A 16,919-nucleotide genomic window follows, 5' to 3' on the forward strand; every position below is an offset into this window, starting at 1 on the left:
ATAAGGATGCTAATTTATCTTGGGAGAAGAATAGATGAACACAGTGAAAACTTCAACAAATAATTGGAAAATATCAAAACTAATCAGAACTGAAGAATACAATAATGGAAGTGAAAAACTAATTAGAGGGAAGCAAGAGGAGAGTGGATGACACAGAAAAACAGACCAGTGATCTGGATGAAAGAGTAGAGGAAATCACTCAAGCTGAACAGAAAAAGAAAAAGGAATTAAAAGAATGAAGAAGTCTAAGGGACCTCTGGGGCAATATCCATACTAACATCAATATTGTAGGCATCCCAGAAGGAGAAGAGAGAGATAAAGGGGCAGAGAAACTATTCAAGGAAATAATAGCTGAAAAATTCCCTAACCTGAGGAAGAAAACAGACATCCAGATACAGGAAGCACAGAGAGCACCAAAAAAGATAAGCCAAAAGAGGCTCACACCAAGACATGTTATAATTAAAATGTTAGGAATTAAATATGCAGAGAGAATCCTAAAAGCTACAAGAGAGAGGCAACAAGTTAAATGCAAAGGAAACCCCAGAAGGCCATCAGCTGACTTCTCAGTAGAAACTTTACTGGCTAGAAGGGAGTGGCAAGATATACTCAAAGTGTTGAAAGGGAAAACCCCACAGTGAAGAATACTCTACCTGGCAAGGTTATCATTCAGACCGGAAGGAGAGATAAAGAGTTCTATACATGAGCAAAAACTAAAGGAGTTCATCACCACTAAATAGGCCTTATAAGAAACGCTAAAGGGACTTATTTAAGATGAAAAGAAAAGACCATAAGTAGGAATAAGAAAATTATCAAAGAAAAAATCACTTGAAAAGGCAAATTTACAGTAAAAGTAGTGGATCAACCACCTGTAAATCTAGTATGAAGGTCAAAATACAAAAGGACTATAAATAACTATCTCCATGATAAGATGTTAAGGGATACACAAAAGAAGAGGCAAGTATGATATCACAAAACATAAAATGTGGGGGAGAGGAGTAAAAGAGTATGGCTTTTAGTAAGAGGTCAAACTTAAGGGACAATCAACTTAATACAGATTGCTATTTCCATAGGCTATTATATATGAACCTCATGGTAATCACAAACCAGAAACCTGTAATAAATAAGCGAAACATAAAGTGAAAGGAACCCAAACATAATACTAAATAAAGCCATCAAACTACAAGGGAAGAGAGCAAGAGAATAAGGAACAGAGAAGGAGTACTAACACACCCAGAAAAAAGTAACAAAATGATAATAAGTACATACTTATCAATAGCTATTTTAAATGCCAATGGAATAAATGCTCCAATCGAAAGACATAGAGCAGCTGAATGGATAGAAAAACAAGATCCATATATATGTTGCATACAAGAAACACACTTCAGACCTAAAGACACTCACAAACTGAAAGTGAAGGGATGAAAAAAGATACTCCATGCAAATTGAAAGAAAATAAAGCTGGGGTAACAATACTTATATCAGGCAAAATAGACTTTAAAAGAAAAACTGTAACAAGAGACAAAGAAGGGCACTACATAATGATAAAGGGAACAATCCAACAAGAAGACATAACAAATGTAAATATCTATGCATCCAATATAGCACTCAAATATATAAATCAATTATTAACAGATATAAAAGGAAAAATTGACACGAATACAATAATAGTAGGGGACATTAACATTCCATTTTTACATCAGTGGCCAGATAATTCAAACAGAAGATCAATAAGGAAACACAGAACTTAACTGACACATTAGATCAGATAGACTTAGTGGAAATATACAGAACATTCATCCAAAAACTGCAGACTACACATTCTTTTCAAATGCACATGGAACATTCTCTAGGATAGATCACATATTAGGCTGTAAAACAAGCCTCAATAAATTTAAGAAGATTGAAATAACACCAAGCATGTTTTCTGGCCACAATGGTATGAAACTAGAAATCCATTACAGGAAAAAACTTGAAAAGCCAGAAATATGTGGAGATTAAATAGAATGGTACTGAATAACTATTGGGTCAATGAAGAAATCAAAAAATACCTGTAGACAAATGAAAATGAAAACACAACATATCAAAATTTATGGGATACAACAAATGCAGAGAGAAATTTATAGGAAACGAGGCCTACTTTAAGCAACAAGAAAAATCTCATGGAAATGATCTAACAATACAACTAAAGGAACTAAAAAAAGAAGAACTAACAGCTCAAAATCAGTAGAAGGAAGGAAATAATAAAAACCAGAGTGGAAATAAATGAAATAGAGACTAAAAAACAATTTTAAAAATGAGTGAAACTAAGAACTGGTTCTTTGAAAAGATAAGAAAATTGACAAGCCTTAAGCTAGACTCACAAGAAAAAAGAGAAAAGACTCAAATATATAAAATCAGAAATGAAAAAGGTGAAATTACAACAGACATCACAGAAATACAAAGGATTACAAGAGAATACTGTGAGAGGCTATATGCCAACAAATTGGATAATCTACAAGAAATGGATAAATTCTTAGAATCATACAACTTCCAAAACTGAATCAAAAAGAAACAGAGAATCTGAATAGACTGATCACTAGTAAGGTGATCAGAACAGTAACCAAAAACCTCCCCACCAAAAAAGTACAGGACCAGACAGCTTCCCCAGTAAATTCTACCAAACATTCAAGGAAGACTTAATACCTATCCTTCTCAAAGTATTCCAAATAATTAAAGAGGAAGGGATGCTCCCTAGCTCATTCTACAAGGCCAACATCACCCTGATACCAAAATTAGAAAAGGGCAAGACAAAAAAAGAAAATTACAGGCCATTCTCACTGATTAACATAGATATAAGAATCCTCAACAAAATATCAGCAAATCAAATACCACAATACATTAATAAGGTCATACACCATGATCAAGTGGGATTTATTCCAGGGATGCAAAGATGGTTCCACATCCAAAAATCACATCCAAAAATCAATCAACATGACACATCACACTAACAAAACAAAGAATAAAAATCACTCATCTCAATAGATGCAGAGAAAGTGTTTGACAAGATACAACATTGGTTTATGATAAAAACTCTGAATAAGATGGGTATAGGAGGAAAGTATTTCCATATAATAAAGGCCATATATGACAAACCCACAGCTAACATCATACTTGATGAAAAACTGAAAGCTATCCCTCTAAGAACAGGAACCAGACAAGGATGCCCACTTTCAACACTCTTATTAACATAGTTTTGGAAGTCCTAACCAGAGTAATTAGGCAAGTAGAGGAAATAAAAGAGATCCACATTGGAAAGGAAGAAGTAAAACTGTCACTATTTGCAGATGGCATGATTTTATTTACAGAAAACCCTAAAGAATCCAGCAAAACTCTTTTAGAAATGATAAATGAATACAGTAAAGTTTCAGGGCACAGAATCAACATACAAAAATCAGTTGAGTTTCTATACGCTAACAATGAAATAGCAGAAAGAGAAATTAAGAACACAATCTCATTTACAATTGCAAGAAAAAAGAATAAAATACCTAGGAATAAATTTAACCAAAGGGATGAAAGACCTATACACTGAAAGCTAGAAAACATTGCTCAAAGAAATTGAAGAAGACACAACAGATGCAAAGGTATTCCGTGCACATGGATCGAAAGAATTGACAGTCAAAATGTCCATACTTCCTAAAGCAATCTACAGATTCCATGCAATCACTATCAAAGTCCCAACATTTTCATGGAAATAGAGCAAAGAATCCTAAAATTTATATGAGACAACAAAAGGCCCTGGATAGAAAAAACAATCCTGAGAAAAACAAAACAAACAACAACAAAGCTGGAGGTATTACACTCTCTGAATTCAAAACATACTACAAAGCTACAGTAATCCAAACAACACGGCAATGGCACAAAAAAAGGGGGGGGGGACACACAGATCAATGGAACAGCATTGGAAGCCTAGAAATAAAACCACACTTCTAGGGACAGCTAATTTCAACAAGAGAGCCAGGAACATACAATGGAGAAAAGAAAGTCTCTTCAATAAATGATGTTGGGAAAACTGGACAGCCACGTACAAAAGAATGAAAATAAACCATTATCTTACACATATACAAAAATTAACTCAAAATTAATTAAATAACTGAATGTGAGACCTTAAACCATAAAACTCCTAGAAGAAAACATAGGCAGTACAGTCTTTGACATCAGTCATAGCAGTATCTTTTTTGGATATTATGCCTCACCAGGCAAGGGAAACCAAAGAGAAAATATACAAGTAGGACTATATCAAACTAAAAAGCTTCTGCACAACAAAGGAAACTATCAACAAAACAAAAAGAGAGCCCACCAACTGGGAGAAAATATTTGCAAAACATATATTACAAGGCGTTAGTTTCCAAAATATATAAAGAACTCATACAACTCAGCAACTAAAAAATAACGATCATTGGCGAAAATTAGTTTGGTCAAATTCACCAGGGACGCCATCTGGTCCTGGACTGTTATTTTTTTTTCTTTGTTCATTTTATATAAGAGCTTATTTATTCCTTTTCCAAAAGGGTATTTATTATTTGTACAGATACATAAAAATCATTCCCATTTTAAAAAAAATACTAAAAATATACATTAACCACAAAAAGTACTTACTCTGACTGGAAAGATGAGCATGGCTATTTTCAAAATAGCAGTAAACACAAGAAGCCAACATATATAAATCATGACAAGTGTACATCTCATTTTTGACAAAAATAAGTTCTATTTTTACATTAATGCTTTATTATCAGCTTCTATATGAGATCCTCCAACCTTATTTACATTTACTATGAAATTTCTATTAGCATGTGTAACTCAAAGGCATTCAATTCAGAGGTTATAAAGTCCTGAGCTTAAGTAGGAAATAGGATTCCCAAATAAATTTGAACATAAATAATTCTAAAGATCAAAGAATATGAAAATGTTTAAAGTATAATATTTGGTACAGAAATAATACATGGCCTAATAATAGAGTTGTACAGAATGTCAAAGAAGAGACCATGTAAGGCAAAGGATTAGCCTCAGAATCAAACTGATTTTCTCCCCTAACAAGTTCATTTGAGAGTCTAAGCTGATTTTTTTGTTGTTAAAATCCTGGGAAAGCTAAATTAAGAGCAAAATAGCCTGAAAATGCTTAAGTCAAATAAAAAGTTCCCCAGCTTAAGTCTCCAAAACCATGGAAAAAGTATTTAATAATTAAAAACAAGTATAGATTGGAAGGATATTAGAATAGGAGGAGGAATCATAAAGAGCAGTTGAAAAAATTAAAGGATGGCTTTAAATGCACCAATTGAAAGAGCATTTGTAATTGGCCATTCAGCTGATTCCTTTAGCATTCTTTTAGCCAAATAAAAGTAAATTCACAGATGGATAACTGAGGTTCACTAACATTAGGCAGGATCAGAGTTTAAGCTGAAAGCTAAATCTATATTTGGCTGCAGAGAAATGTGAAATGTACCTACAGTGATTTTCTACTGGTGCTAAATTAAAAGCATGAGTCGACATCTTTCTAACAGAAATGGTTTCACAGATATTTTCTTGGCTTTAAAATGTTTTTTCATATATGCATAGAAATGTAATGAGGGTAAGAACAGTCTTCTGTATTATCTGTACAGTTCATAAGGCCTTTGTCATTGTTAGTCACCTTGGATGTGAATATCAGTAGGGCCATTAAATTAAAGCTGGCCAAAGTTTTCAAAGTGCTACTGTTTCCAACTGATGAGATCCTCAGTTTTCTGGATTTTCTGGATGACAATTATTTTCAGTTCTTTTTTCCGGTGATATATACAGGAAATTGCAGCAGATATATAAAGGGAAGATCAGAAGCCTGCTGTCCAAGTTCATCACTACTTGTTCCTGATCCTTTTCAAATGTAAGTATTTGATAGCCAGTTGTTCGACTACATATTAGTTTTCCACTACTATCAAAAGAGGCCAAACGTAATTTCACCATTTTTGGCAAGCTTTCTACCACACCTCATGCAATTTCCCTCTAATTCTTCTTTATCGATTTCTTGAGGCCCCACCTCACTGTCTTGTTCTGCCTGGAGCATAGCAAGCCACTGCTGTTTATACACAGAAGATAACCATTCTGAAGGTACTAGAGAATCTTGTTCAATAATTCTTGCAGAGGCCAAATCACTGATAATATATTGTAACCTTAAATGTCTGAATACTGACACAAACGGTTTTCCGTGCTCAGTTTCAAGGAAGGTCATACCTTCAAAATCTTTTCTCCTCTTAGAAAACCAGACATCTGTTTCAGTCAAAAGCTGTTTTAAAGATCCATTCCAAGAAGGCACAAGTTGAAGAAACATCCACTTTTTAAGAGCTGTATATACATCCATCTCCACTTGCATCACAAATAAGTTAGATGAACCAATAAGCTGCTTCATGACATTTATACTGAGTTCTTTAAAAAGTTCAACATTCTGATGAGTCATCAAATTGTTTAGAAGCCATTCAAGGCACTTTTTCTTTACGGAATCTAATCCATAGGTCCCTGCTGATGTGTAATAGCCACACACAGTTTTCACATTAATTGTTTCCTTCATTGTCTCACCACACTGCTGTATTAAACCATCCAACTGCAGCATACAAGCTGCTGCCAAAATGGCAATAACTCGACTGGGCTTTATTAAGACATCATCTTGATACAGTGACCCAAATGCAACCTGCAGTGCTTCTATATCAATATTCTGATCAGGAATCTCCAGTTCAATAATATTCATGCTGGATTCTTTCCAAGAACCACTGAACATACTAGAAAAGTAGCCAGATTGACATAAATATATTTTGTGTAAACTCCATTCTTCTCCTAGAGCACAAATCTTAATGTCGCTATTTTCACCATTCAAAAATAATGTTTGATAAATATATTTGGAGGTACTCTTTAATTTTTTCCTTCGAGGGGTGTTGAGGAGCCGCTGCTGCTCGTCCCCTTCCTCCTCATCCTCGTCTGTCTTGGAGTCGGGGTGACAGTAGCAGAAGGCCCCGCTGCTCCGCTTGCGCTTGCGGCTGCCCGGGCAGTAACAGAAGCCGTGGCCGGCCGCGTCGCCGCCAGTCTCCTGCCTCCGGGCCGAGCCCCCAGCCCCAGACCCCGGGTCCTGCTGAGCTCGGGCTCGCCCCGGCTGGCGCAGGACTCGGCTGCTCAGCAAGCCCATGGGCCACGGCTCCCTGGGACTTCAGGGACCGCACCTCAAGGAGCCCAGCGGAGACCGTCTCCAGCCACGGTCCGGCCGCCGCTGGCCCCCGCCTAGCCCTGGCGCCTACACCGCCACCTTCACGCGCGCAGCCCCAACCGTCGCAGCGCAAGCTCCCACCTCCATCCTCCGCCCCGCCCGCCGCGACTGGCAGCTTGGACTGTTATTTTTGGGGAGGTTTTTGATAACTGTTTTGATCCCCTTACTGGTGATTGGTCTGTTCAAATTCTCTATTTCTTCTTGATTCAGTTTCAGAAGGTTGTATGATTCTAAGAATTTATCCATTTCTTCTAGATTATTCAATTTGTTGGAATACAGCTTTTTGTAGAATTCTCTTATAATCTTTTATATTTATGAGATGTCCGTTGTGATTTCTCCTCTTTCATTTCTGATTTTATTTATTTGAGCCTTCTCTCTTTTCTTCTTGGTGAGTCTACCTAAAGGTTTATCAATTTTGCTTATCTTTTCAGAGAACCAGATCTTGGTTTCATTGATTTTTATCTATGTTTTTTAGTCTCTATTTCATTTATTTCTGCTCTGATTTTTATTATTTCCTTCCTTCAGCTGATTTTGGGCTTTGTTTGTTCTTCTTTGAAGTTTCTTTAGGTGCACTGTTAGATTGTTTATTTGGCTTTTTTCTTGTTTGTTAAGATAGGCCTGAATTGCTATAAACTTCCCTCTTAGAACTGCTTTTGCTGTGTCCCATAGATTTTGGCATTTAGTATTTTCATTTTCATTTGTCTCCAAGTATTTTTTGATTTCTCCTTTGATGTCTTCATTGACCCAATAGCTGTTCAGTAACATTTTGGTTAATCTTCTTATATTCGTGATTTTCCTGACTTTCTTCCTGTAGTTGATTTCAAGTTCCATACCTTTGGGGTCAGAAAAGATGCTTGGTATTATTTCAGCCTTTTACTGAGACTTGTTTTCTGGCCTAATAGATGATCAATCCTGGGGAATGTTCCATGTGCATTTGAAAAGAATGTGTATTCTCTCTTCTTGGGTGGAATGTTTATATATATCTACTAAGTCCATCTGGTCTAGTGTGTCATTTAAGGCCAATGTTTCCTTATTGATCATCTGTTTAGATGATCTATCCATTGATGTAAGTGCAGTGTTAAAGTCCCCTACTATTATTGTGTTACTGTATATTTCTCCTTTTATGTCTGTTAATACTTGCTTTACATATTTAGGTGCTAGTATGTTGGGTGCATATTTACAAGCGTTGTTTCCTCTTGTTGGATTGTTCCCTTTATCATTATGTAATGCCCTTCTTTGTCTCTTGTTACAGTTTTTGTTTTAAAGTCTATTTTGTCTGACGTAAGTACTTCTATACCAGCTTTCTTTTCATTGCCATTTGCATGGAATATCTTTTTTCCATCCCTTCACTTTCAGTTTGTGAGTGTCTTTAGTTCTGAAGTGTGTCTCTTGTATGCAGCATATATATGGGTTTTGTTATTTTTTTTTTCAATCAGACATCCTTTGCCTTTTGATTAGAGCATTTATTTCATTGACATTTAAAACAGTTATTGATAAGTATGTACTTATTGGCATTTTGTTACTTTTCCCTGGGTGTTTTAGTAGTTCTCTGTTCCTTTCTTCTCTTGCTCTCTCTCCTTCTGATTTGATGGCTTTCTTTAGTATTATGTTTGGGTTCCTTTCTCTTAATTTTTTGTGTATTTATTATCAGTTTCTGTTTTGTGATTACCATGAGGTTCACATATAATAACCTACGCATATAGCAATCTATGTTATGTTGATGGTCTCTTTAGTTTGACCTCTTGCTAAAAGCTCTAGTCTTTTCTCTTCCCACATTTTATGTTTTTGATATCATATCTAACCTCTTTTTTTGTGCATGTGTACCCATTACCATCTTATCATGGAAGTGGATAATTTTAGTATTTTTATCTTTTGACCTTCATATTATCTTCATAGGTAGTTGATCTGCTACCTTTACTGTATGTTTGCCTTAACCAGTGATTTTATTGCCTTTTTTTGATAGTTTCTTTTCCTATTTGTGGTCTTCTCTTTCCTACTTAAAAAAGAAAGTTCCTTTTGCATTTCTTGTAAAGCTCGTTTCTTGGTGATAAACTCCTTTAGTTTTTGCTTGTCTGGGAAACTCTTTATCTCTCCTTCCATTCTGAATGATACCTTGCCAGGTAGAGTATCCTTTGAAAGGTTTTTTCCTTTCAGCACTTTAAATATATCATGCCACTCCCTTCTAGCCTGTAAGGTTTCTTCTGGAAAGTCAGCTGATAGCCTTATTGGACTTTCTTTATATGTAACTTTTTGCCTTTCTCATGTGGCTTTTAGGATTCCCTCAAACTTTAATTCTTGACATTTTAATTATAATGAGTCTTAGTGTGGGCCTCTTTTGGTTTATCTTGTTTGGTGCCCTCTGTGCTTCCTGTACCTGGATATTTGTTTCCTCCCTTAGGTTAGGGAAGTTTTCAGCTATTATTTCTTCAAATAGATTCTCTGTCCCTTTATTTCTCTCTTCTCCTTCTGGGACACATATAATCCAGATGTTATTGCACTTGATACTGTTTGAGAGGTCCTTAGACTGTTCTTGCTATTTTAAATTCTTTTTTCTCTTACCTGTTAAGCTTGGGTGATTTCCTCTAGTCTCTCATTCAGATCACTGACCCATTCTTCTGTATCATCTACTCTGCAATTGAGTCCCTCTAGTGAATTTTTCACTTTCATATTGTATTCTTCATTTCTGATTGGTTCTTTTTTCCTCTTCCAATTCTTCATTGAAGTTCTCACTGAATTCTTCCATTTTTCTCCCAAGATCAGTGAGCATCCTTATGGCTTTTTATTTGACTCTTTGTCAGGTAGATTATTTCTATTTCACTTAGTTCTTTTTCTGGGGTTTTGTCCTGTTCCCTTACTTGGGATATGTTCCTTTCTCTCCTCATTTTGCTTCTTTCTTTGTGCTTATATCTATGTATTAGGTAGGTTAGCTATATTGCCCAACCTTGGAGAGGTGGCCTTATTTAAGAGATGCCTTATGAGGCCCAGCAGTGTGCTTCCCTCTTGTTATCAGTTCTGAATGTTCCAGCAGTGTCCCCTGTGTGGACTACATGTGTCCTCTAGTTGTGGCAGGGTTGCTCTTGCTGCAGGTGTCCAGAGAGGCTAGGCTATCCTCTAGGCCAGCTAGTTGTAATGCTCAGCTGCATGTGGCCTCTATGGACCCTTCAGTCACCCTATCTGGGTGGGCAGACCCAGTACAGTTGGCTGCAAGATCTAATAGCACATTCCTGTTGCAGTTTTTCTGTTATGTGAGTAGGCCCCCAGCATGGCTGTTTGCTAAGCTGAGTGGCTTACAATTGCTATAGGCCTCCAGCCTGCAAGGTGGTTGTCAGCTGACTAAGGATTGCAGCTGAGTGGGTCTGGCCCCAGGCATAAGTGTACCCAATTGTTTCAGGCTTTGGAAAGTGGGGCTAATCCCTTATGTGGCTGTCTGAGAAGCACAAGTCTGCTGTAGCTTATAAGCCCCACTGCCCACAAGGCCAGACACCCCACCAACACTGTCCTGCCCCTCAGATACACACTGACCCACTGAAGCAGATACAGTCACCCCACTGTACAGGCTCCATATGCTCCACCTGCTCCTCATACACACTCTACCCTGCAGGGGCAGACCCCCTCACCAGGCTGCAGAGGTTCTAGGCACTCTGCCTGTGCAGGCCCACAAGTTGTCTGAGGGATTGCTGTTTGATGGAGCCAGTCACTAGGCCAGGCTGCTGTGCCTGACTGAGCTGAATTAAATCAGTGCTCTAGTGGGTGTGGCGGACCCTGGGCTCGCAGGTCAGGGAAGAACTCCAGTGGCATCTCCCTGTATCTGTGTTAGCATGTCTATACTATGTTATGATAATGGCTGCCATCAATATTTCAGTCCCTGGAGAGGTCTCAACTCTCACTGAGATGCACCCAGAGTCCATCAGGTGAGTCTCTTTTCTGTTAAAGGACTGTGCACCTTTCTATCTGGTGACTCAGTTGCCTTCTGAAATAGGTGAATTTGTGCATGGGCCCTTTTAGAGCAGGCTTTTTACCCCTTATGTCCAATAGCTTTTCTGGGGGTATTTCCTGTTTTTATTAGTAGCCAGAAAAGCCAGAAGTTATGATGCTCATCTCAGTTATGCTGAGTCCAAAAGCTGCTTATGGTGGTAACACTCCCCTACTCAGATCTCCCACTCCTTCAGGGAAGGTTGTATACCTTAGCATTGCTCCTGGCTGGCTGTGAAGTACCATGGCTCATGAAGGTGGCTCTTTCCTCTCCAGAAAGGAATTTCTGCCTCTTTCACCTCAGTCAGCACTGCCCCTTGTTGTGAGCATTCTTTTTATCTAGTTTTCAGTTCTCTCACAGGGGTAATTTTTCCAATTCTTGTAAATTTGTTGTGTCCGAGGGAGGAGGTGAGTTTAGAGTCTGCTTACATAACTTTAACCACTCAGCCCCAGGGCTGCCCCTCTTCACTCTTTTTTATGGAAATTCTGTTGAAAGTTTTGTCAATATGACTAATTTTTAAAAGAATAATTTTTTGGTTTTACTAATTTTTCTCTATATCACTTCTGTTTTAATTTCATTGATTTCTGCTCTTTGCCTTTTTATTCCTTCTGCTTACTTTAGGTTTAACTTAGTCTTTTTCTAGTCCCTCAAGGTGAAAACTAAGATTATATATTTCTTATTTATTCCTTCTTTTCTAATTTAGTAATTTAGTTCTATAAATTTTACACAAAACACTGCTTTAGATGCCTCCCACAAATTTTCATATGTTGTATTTTTATAATTAGTAGACTTAATTTTAGTAGTTTTAGATTTATAGAAAAGTTGAGCAGATAGCATAGAGATCCGTATACACAACAACCCCCAAAACATAGCTTCCCCTGTTAATATTTTTCATTAGTGTACATTTGTTTCAACTAATGAACCAATATTGATACATTATGATTAAATAAACTCCTTAGTTTACATTAAGTTTCATTATTTCTGTTGTACAGTTCTAAAGGCTTTGATAAATGCATAGTAGCATACATTACACTACAATATTACACAGAATAGTTTCACCACCCTAAAAATCCCCTGTTCTCCACCTATCATCCCTCCTTCACCCTGACCCACTGGTTACCACTGATTATTTTATTGTCTCCATAGTTTTGCCATTTTCAGAATGTCATACAGTTGGAACCATACAGTATGTACCCTTCTCAGATTGGTCTTCTTTCACTTAGTAATATGTATTTAAGATTCATACATGCCTTTTTTTGGCTTGATAGCTCATTTCTTTTTATCTCTGAACAATATTGTATGAATGTACAGCATATTTATTCATTCACCTGTTGAAGGACATCTTAATTGCTTCTAGTTTTTGGTAATTATGAATAAAGTTGAAATAAACATTCATACACAGGTTTTTGTGTGCAAATAAATTTTCAACTCATTAGGGTAAATACCAAGGAGTGCAATTGCCAGATTGTATGGTAAGACTATATTTAGCTTTGTAAGAAACTGCTGAACTGTCTTCCAAAATGGCTATGCTACTTTACATTCACTACAGTGAATAATGGGCATTCCTGTTGCTCTGCATCCTCCCCAGAATTTGCTTTTGTCAGTGTTTTGGATTTTAGCCATTATAATAGCTATGTAGTAGTATCTCATTTTAATTTGCAATTCCTTAATGACATATGGTGTTGAGCTTTTTTCCATATGTTTATTTGATTCCTTGGTGAGATGTCTGTTTAGAACTTTGCCTATTTTTTCAAGTGAGTTATTTTTTTATTGTTGAGTTTTAACTGTTCTTTACATATATTGACACAAGTTCTTTATCAGATATGTGTTCCATAAATATTCTTTCTCAGTATTTGACTTATGTCTTCATATGCTCTTTCTCTCTTTTTTTCCTCTCTCTCTCTCTCTCTCATTTGCTTAAAACAAAATAAATTTATTCTGTCACAGTTCTGGAGGCCAGAGGTCCTACTGGTTTCACTGTGCTTAAATCAAAGTGTCAGCAAGGCCATGCTCCCTCCAGAGTCTTTAAGGGAGAATCTGTTCCTTGCCTCTTCCAGATTCTGGAGGTTGCCAACATTCCTCATCTAGATGCATAACTTCAATCTCTGCCTCCGTGGTCATATCACATTCTCCTCATCTTTGTCAATTTTTCCTCTGCTTCCCTCTCATAAGGACACATGTGGTTGCATTTAGGCCTTACCCAGATAATCAGGATAGTCTCTCAATCTCAAAATCCTTAACTTAATCCCACCTGCAAAGAACTATTTTTGCCATATAAGGTAACATTTAGAGATCCCAGGGATTAGGATATGGATATCTTTTGGAGGGAATTATTCAGCCAACCACAGACAGTAAAAATGAGCACTGTGAATAATTACTTAACAGCAATAGGTGCAAATGAAGACTGTCCTAGGAAAACTGGAGCATATGGTCACCCTATTTGGAAGTAAATTCAGGAACTTCAGATTTCTGAAATCTTATTTCATAAGTAACCATAAAACAGGAAGCATAGACAATGGTCACTGTCCAGCAATTATCCTTGAGATAGAGGCAAGAAGCTGCTTGCCTACACGATGTCTGTGTGTGCATCCTGGTGGCTGCAGCCCAGCAACAGGGTATATGGATTTGGTGATTGTGCAATAAACAGTCTTCACAGCCATATATAGTAGTTCTGGATAGACAATGGTTTTATAGAAGATAAGGCAGAAAAGTGTTTCTGAAGAAATTTGGAATTCAAGAAGAGAAGTCGAATTTGAATCACTGATAAATACTGCCTCTTTATTCTCTTAACAGTGTCTTTCACAGAGCAGACATTTTTATTTTTGATAAAGTTCAACTTGTCAAATGCGTTCTTTCATGGATTGTGTTTTTAGTGTTGTATCTAAAACTCACTGCCAAACTCAAGATTATTTAGCTTTTCTCCTATGTTTTCTTTTAGAAATTTTAGAATTTTTACAATGAGATATCACTTCACTCCCATCAGAATGGCTCTAATTAACAGGACAGGAAACAGTAAATGTTGGAGAGGATGCAGAAAGAAAGGAACACTCATACGCTGCTGGTGGGAGTGCAAACTTGTGCAGCCACTATTGAAAACACTACAGAGATTCCTCAAAAAATTAAGAATATATCTACCATATAATCTAGCTATTCCACTGCTGGATGTTTTTCTAAAGAACATGAAAATATGAATGCATAAAGATACATGCATCCCTATGTTCATTGCAGCATTATTCAAAATAACCAAGACTTGGAAGCAACCTAGGTGCCCATCAAGGGATGAATGGATAAAGAAGATGTGGTATATGTACACAATGGAATACTACTCCACCAGAAGAAATGATGAAATCTAGCCATTGTAACAACATGGATGGACCTTGAGGGTATTATGCTAAGTGAAATAAGTCAGAAGGAGAAAGTCAAATACAGTATGATCTCATTCATAAGTAGAAGATAAAAACGATGACAAACAAACACATAGCAACAGAGCTTGGATTGGTGGTTACCAGAGGGGAAGCGGGGGAGGGTAAAAGGGGTGATTAGGCACACCTGTGTGGTGATGGATTGTAATTAGTCTTTAGGTGGTGAACATAATTTAATCTACACAGAAGTCAAAATATATAACGATGTACACCTGAAATTTTATAATGTTAGAAACCAATGTTATCACAATTTAATAAAAAATAAGTTTTAGAGTTTTGTACTTTAGATGTCAGTATAAGATGCGTGTTGAGCTATTTTTTGTGGAAGGTGTAAAATTTATGGCTAGGTTATTGTTTTTGTCTTTTAAGTATGGAAAAACTAGAAGCATTTGTTGAAATGACTATCCTGTCTCTTTGGAATTGTCTTTGCTTCTTTGTCAAAGATCAGTTGACTGTATTTGTGTAGGCCTATTTCTGCAATCTCTATTCTGTTTTACAATCAATTTGTCTATACTCTTCTCAGATCATGCTGTCTTGATTATAGTAGCTTGATACTAAGTTTTTAAGTTGCTAGTGTCAGTTTTCTGATTTTGTCATTCTTATTCAGTATTATGCTGGTTATTCTGTATCTTTTGCTTTTCCAGATAAACATTAGAATCAGTTTGTCAATATCCAAAAAGTAACTGGGTTGGCAAGATGGCAACATAGGGGGTTCTCAAGGTCAGTCCCCCAAACAGAAATAACAACTAGCAAATATCCATACAAAAATGTCTTTGTGAAGGTCCTAGAACCCAAAGGTGAGGCTGAAGCATCTCCTAGGGCCAAAAAAAGAGAGAAAAACTCCATTAGAAGTGTAAGAGGAGTGGTTTCACTTTGCACACATTGCCCCTCCCTCCAGTTCAGTGAGCTCTGCTCCAAATTTCACCCTATAGGCCTATAGTTTCTCCAGTGAGAAAAAGGAATCCCAAGGTGGACACTGAGCTTCTCTAGAATTCCAAGATGCTTCCTGGGAGACCCACTTAAATATTGCCTCACAGAGATCATGGGAGAATTCAACCACAGACAGAGAAGAAGAACAGGGCTCACAGCAATGAGTGCATGGATCTTGGCAAACTGTGTTCTTACTGGCAGCAGTGCCCAAACAGAGATCCCTACCAACAGCTCTGTCCATCTTCAGAGCCAAGCCAGTGGCCCCATCTGGTCAGTGAGATCAGTTGGCAATTATGTTCAATTTTGATTACCAGACAGCAGGCCATCCCAGACACATAACCCATTCTAGAGTGCTGCCTGGAGAAGGAAACAAGTCACTGGCCCTGCACAACTGCTGAGACTAGCCTCCAGTGCTCCCCACCCAGAAGGCTGGCCAGAGATGTCTAGCAGCTATGAAGCACATCCTATGACCTGTTTAGGCAGGAAAGTAAGCCACCACTCCCACTCAATTACTGAGCACAGACTTCAGCCCTGCTAAACCAGGAAGGCTGGCCAGAGATGCCAGGTAGCTTCAGAACACATACTACAGCCTATCAGAGTAGGAAAGCAAGTCAGCAGCCCCACCTAACTGCTGATAAAAATTGGAAGAGGAGACTAGTTCATAAAATGTGCAGATACCAATGCAATAGTACAATGATTATGCAGAATAAGGCAAGCATGAAAACACCAAAGGAAACTAATACATTTCCAATAACTGGCCCTAAAGAAATGGAGACCTATGATTATCTGACAAAGAATTCATAACAATCCTCTTAAATAAATTCAGTGAACTACAAAGAAACACAGAAAGACAACTAAACAAAATTAGGAAAATAGAGCATGAACAAAATGAGAAGCTCAGCAAAGAAACAGGAACCTCTAAAGAAAAATAAACAGAAGTCCTAGAGCTAAAGCATATAATGATTGAATGGAAGAATTCAATAGAGAGCTTCAGCTGCAGATTTTACCAAGCAGAAGAAAGAATCAATGACCTAGAACACAGATCATTTGAAATAATCCAGACAGAGAGGAACAAGGGAAAAAAATGAAAAGAGTGAAGAAAGCCTACATGAATTATGGGATACCATTAAGGGAAACTATCTGTGAATTATTAGAGTCTCAGAAGGAGAAGAAAGCGAGAAAGGGATAGACATTTATTTAAGGAAATAATAGTTGAGAACTTCTCAAATCTGGGGAGAGACTGGACATCTAAGGTCAAGAAGCTCATAGATCACCTCAAAATTTCAACCCAAAATGGTCTTCCACAAAACATATAATAAAACTGTCTAAAATC

At 37.2% G+C, this 16,919-nt stretch overlaps 1 pseudogene; it reads right to left on the minus strand.

Annotated features, from left to right (window-relative positions):
- Nucleotides 1-5,614: 5,614 nt before the first annotated feature.
- On the minus strand, nt 5,615-7,231 carry LOC106847296 (germ cell-less protein-like 1 pseudogene; annotated as a pseudogene).
- Nucleotides 7,232-16,919: the final 9,688 nt, after the last annotated feature.

The sequence above is a fragment of the Equus asinus genome, chromosome 22 (genome assembly GCF_041296235.1).
Source record: "Equus asinus isolate D_3611 breed Donkey chromosome 22, EquAss-T2T_v2, whole genome shotgun sequence".
Classification (NCBI taxonomy): Eukaryota; Metazoa; Chordata; class Mammalia; order Perissodactyla; family Equidae; genus Equus; species Equus asinus.